This window comes from Mobula hypostoma, chromosome 15, assembly GCF_963921235.1.
Source record: "Mobula hypostoma chromosome 15, sMobHyp1.1, whole genome shotgun sequence".
Classification (NCBI taxonomy): Eukaryota; Metazoa; Chordata; class Chondrichthyes; order Myliobatiformes; family Myliobatidae; genus Mobula; species Mobula hypostoma.
In genome coordinates this window covers 56,040,317-56,045,789 of record NC_086111.1, presented here as the reverse complement: position 1 = coordinate 56,045,789, position 5,473 = coordinate 56,040,317, and positions in this window count along the sequence as shown.

Genomic DNA, 5,473 nt, shown 5'->3' with positions numbered 1-5,473 from the left:
GCATCTATTGTGCTTATTTGAAATCAGTCACGTTAAGAGGAAGACAAATTATCTTGAATCTCAATTGACATTTCACTATCTTGAAATCATGGTCTCTAACCATGTATTGAGATGCCCCAAACATGAATGCGTAATTCAGAGTAAACCAAACCTGACTGAAATTCCTGTTTCATGATGCTGTAGGAAAGGATATGTCAATTTTGAAGTTTTCAAACAGGCTCTAAACTGGAAAGAAATAATAAAGAATATATTTACACAACAGGAGGCTTTCCTCCTGCATCTGCCGCTGTGATAACATCACCAAAGTTAAACATAGGGGATAAATAAAAAGGCTTAAGTGTGGCTGTGTCTCTCCTCATCAAGTATTTGCAATTGAAAACACTGGTGGGGGGTAATACCTCATTAGCAATTTGTTACAATGCTGACAAACAACAAAGTTCACTCCGTCTTTGTTGTGCTAATGCCCAGACATTAAAAAATACCACCACTGGGTTTGTAGGAAGATAGTGCTAACAGAAGTGTGATTTTTGGATTATAAAGCGGTTTCAGGGAAGATCTGGGCAAACCCTAGTCTGAATTGTACTACGTTCTGTGAGTTTACCAGGGTTAAATTCCGTCCAAGATCATCTAGAGTTAAACAGTAAGTAATAATTGAGAAATAAATAAGTTGAAAAGCTAAACAGGTACAGCAGGCGGTGAAAAAGGGGAATGGTATGCTGGCATTCATAGCAAGAGGATTCGAGTGCAGGAGCAGGGAGGTACTACTGCAGTTGTACAAGGTCTTGGGTGAGACCACACCTGGAGTATTGTGTGCAGTTTTGGTCCCCTAATCTGAGGAAAGACATTCTTGCCATACAGGGAGTACAAAGAAGGTTCACCAGATTGATTTCTGGGATGGCAGGACTTTCATATGATGAAAGATTGGATCGACTAGGCTTATACTCGCTGGAATTTAGAAGATTGAGGGGGGATCGTATTGAAACATATAAAATTCTAAAGGGATTGGACAGGCCAGATGCAGGAAGATTGATCCCGATGTTGGGGAAGTCCAGAACAAGGGGTCACAGTTTAAGGATAAAGGGGAAGCCTTTTAGGACCGAGATGAGGAAAAACTTCTTCACACAGAGAGTGGTGAATCTGTGGAATTCTCTGCCACAGGAAATAGTTGAGGCCAGTTCATTGGCTATATTTAAGAGGGAGTTAGATATGGCCCTTGTGGGATTGGGGGTATGGAGAGAAGGCAGGTACAGGGTTCTGAGTTGGATGATCAGCCATGATCATACTGACTGGCGGTGCAGGCTCAAATGGCCAAATGGCCTACTCCTGCACCGATTTTCTATGTTTCTATGTTTCTAAGTTGCTTGCGAGAGAGTTGTAGACAGATTGATTAGCTGTGAAGGAAGAGAGATGTGTATAAATAAAGCAACATACACACACAATTCTGGAGGAACTCAGCAGGTCAGGCAGCATCTATGGAAAAGAGTAAACCGTCGCCATTTTGGGTCCAGACCCTTCATCAGGATTGAAACATCCTGGCCCAAAATGTCAACTGTTTACTCTTTTCCATAGATGCTGCCTGGCCTGCTGAGTTCCTCCAGCATTCTGTGTGTGTTCCTTGGATTTCTAGCATCTGCAAATATTCTGTAGAATACTTTGGTCATTATAATGTGCAGCAGTTAACTCATCTTCTATCATTTCATATAATATTTTATTTCACATTATTAGTAGTGTTTGTATGGTGTTTGATAAATATAATATTTGTCAGAAAGTTGAGTATTGTGCTTGTCTAATCAGCTTGATTAATTATAACTCCATCCAGATGGGCTGAAGTTGGATTCAGGGGATACATTTCAGAAAGTACTCCCAAGAGTTTTGTGGTGCAAGCCAAAAACATTGCTAGTTTCTTTTCAGCTACGTCTTCACAAAATTACTTCATGCATTTTAACATTCAAGGCTTGATAAAACTAGTCCTTTTATTTTTAACAGTAAGTAAATGTTTCCAAGTAGTATGTTTGAGATTTTAAAAACTAGTAGAGCAATGGGATTATCCACTATATAAATCATGTTACCAAGAATCAGAATAGTGTACTGAAGTTGCTCCTCCAGCCTCAGCCAAGACCTAGACCCAACGCAATTTGCCTATCTCCACAGTAGGTCAATGGTAGATGCAACCTCAATGGCTTTTCACATGGCTTTAGAACACCTAGACAACGTAAACACCCATGGCAGGATGCTGTTAATTGACTATAGCTCAGCATTTAATACCATCATTCCCACAATCCTGATTGTGAAGTTACAGAATCTGGGCCTCTGTATCTCCCTCTGCACCTAACCGGAAGTCCACGATCTGTGCGAATTGGTGATGATATTTTCTCCTCGCTGACAATCAACACTGGTGCATCTCAGAGGAGTGTGCTCTCTACTCATGACTGTGTGGCTAGGCATAGGTGTGTCAGGGAGGGGTAGCACCTCTGGTGGGGTAACATGTCGCGTCCTTTTCAAGGCGGTTAGTCCACCTTTGGTCCCCACCTGGCACTCAGCTCTCACCTGTGGCTCCCCATAGCTGTTTGCGCGCGACAGTGGCCACACCCTGGGCAACGGCTTCGACAAGCCGGCTAAACCAGGTGAGGGTAGCCGACGGGTCTCAAACCCTCGGTGAGATAGGGAGTTGTCTATCCCAGCACATGAAGACAGACTCTGGCGGATTGAGCGAACGAGACCAATGGAAGGTCCAACGGTCAAGAAGGCGGTCTCTGCAAGCGTCGTGGAACGTGTAGAGCAGGACAAGACACAGAAGACGCCCTGGTCATCCACTGCGCCTAGTCCCATCTCCAGCCGTCTAGACTCTGTCTTGCCACTGGACCCAGATGGGAATTTGGAAGAGAGAGTGAGGCTGACGCTGCACAGCTCTCCCTCACTTAAATCCAAATCACGCGCTAGTCTCGACACCATCATAATGGTGTCGAGGTCCTCATCGACATCAACGATGGATGAATAACAAGGTCAAATATCATCTATTAATTTGCTGATGATACAACCATTGTTGGTAGAATCTCAGAAGAAGACGAGAGGATTTTCAGGAGCAAGGTATGCCAACTAGTGGAGTGGTGCTGCAGCAACAACCTTGCTCTCAATGTCAGTAAGACGAAAGAGCTGTTTGTTGGCTTCAGGAAGGGTAAGATGAAGGAACACATACCAATCCTCATAGAGGGATCAGAAGTGGAGAGAGTGAGCAGTTTCAAGTTCCTGGGTGTCAAGATCTCTGAGGACCTAACCTGGTCCCAACATATCGATACAGTTATAAAGAAGGCAAAACAGCGACTATACTTCATTAGGAGTTTGAAGAGATTTGGCATATCAACAAATACACTCAAAAACTTCTATAGGTGTACCGTGGAGAGCATTCTGACAGGCTGCATCACTGTCTGGTATGGAGGGGCTACTACACAGGACCGAAAGAAGCTGCAGAAGGTTGTAAATTTAGTCAGCTCCATCTTGGGTACTAGCCTACAAAGTACCCAGGACATCTTCAGGGAGCGGTGTCTCAGAAAGGGAGCGTCCATTATTAAGAACCTCCAGCACTTTTTCTCACTGTTACCATCAGGTAGGAGGTACAGAAGCCTAAAGGCACACACTCAGCGATTCAGGAACAGCTTCTTCCCCTCTGACACCCAATTCCTAAATGGACATTGAACCCTGAACACTACCTCACTTTTTTAATATATATTTCTGCTTTTGCGCAATATTTAATCTATTCAATATACCTATAATGTTATTTATTTATTTATTTATTTATTATTATTATTATTATTATTATTATTTCTTCTTCTTCTATATTATGTATTGCATTGAGCTGATGCTAAGTTAAAAAAGTTCACAACACATGCCGGTGATAATAAAATGATTCTGATTCAGTTCAGATTTTGATTCTTGGTAGAGAATGAGAATCAGGTTTAATATCACTGTCTTGGTCTGTCCTGTGTTTTGTGATATTGCACCGGAGGAAATATTGTATCATTTCTTAATGCATGCATTACTAAATGACAATAAAAGAGGACTGCGTGTCCTCAGAATCTAATCTAATATGTTGTGAAATTTGTTCTTTTGCGGCAGCAGTACATTGCAATACATAATAATAGAAAAACTATAAATAAAACTATAAATTAAAATAAGAAATATATCTTTTAATTAAATAAGTAATGCAAAACGTGAGCAAAAAATACTATAGTGTAAGTGTTGGTTCAAAGCCTTGTCTTGTGGCCTAGGGTAGATCGATAGACCAAAATACAGCTTTCCTAGCACGTAGAGTGAAAGCTACTGTCAAAAGAATCAAAAATGATTTAATTTTTAAAAATTTAAACACATCAAGAAATTAGGGTCTGTAGTGTGCTGTAGGGATAGGAGTAGAGACACATTCAGATGTAGTGGTCCAAAAAGGAGCAAGATAAATATCAGAAATGTTAAAATTTGCAGGAATAAAAAAACAGAGTTGATGGCTCTGAGGCCAGGTTGGTGGACCACACGAAGATGAGGGGAGTGGTAGGTGGTGTGAGGAAGCAGGGAGTCTGCAGAAGGGTTTAAGACAGATTAGGAGGTAGGGCAAAGAAGTGGCAGATTGAATATAGTGTAGGGAAGTTCATGGTCATGCACTTTGGTAGAAGGAATAAAGACATAGACTATTTTCTAGTCTGTGGGAGATTCAGTGGGTGGGACTTGGTTGATTGTTCTCATGTGGACTCAACTTATGAAATGGCTTTCTTCCCAACTGTAATCATTCTGCCATCCTTTGAAATTAAGTAAGTATATAATTAAGCTAAATAACAATGAGGGTTTCCCCTTTTGCACATTGTAAATATTGATTAATAAAAATTGAGGTGACTGGTACACAAAACAGCTGTTGCCCCGTATTCCGACAAGCTTATTATCATAATTTTAGATTTAACTTGTTGTAAACATTACCATTGTTCAATGGTGCAGCTAAAGCACGTAAGAATTCTGATATCTATTAAGTTTTCCTTTTTACGGTGTTTTGCTACCATAAAACAACAACTATCACAGTGTGATAATAACAATGATTCTGATTCTGAATTGTGTAAGTGATTGTAGGAAGCAGCAAGAAATTTCCCGGCATTTGTTGATTTATTAATTTTTGACTACGTGGCATCGCTGGCAATGGTGGTATTTATTGGCCATCTCAAATCGTTGCTGAGATGGCAGAGGTGAGCCATCTTCTTGAAACACCACTGTCCTTTTGTTAGGGCTTGAGTGAATATGTACAATAATGTGCAAGAGTCTTAGGCACACATATATAGCTCAAGCGTGTAAGACTTTTGCACAGTACAGTATTTGTCAACATGGAGCAGAGAGCATGTTTGTAGATCTTGGGGAAGCAAAGGATGTTGGGAATGGTGGGGGTGGAGTACTGCGGGGGCAGTGTGGGACAGGTGGCAGAGATGGAGTGCTAGGGGTGGGG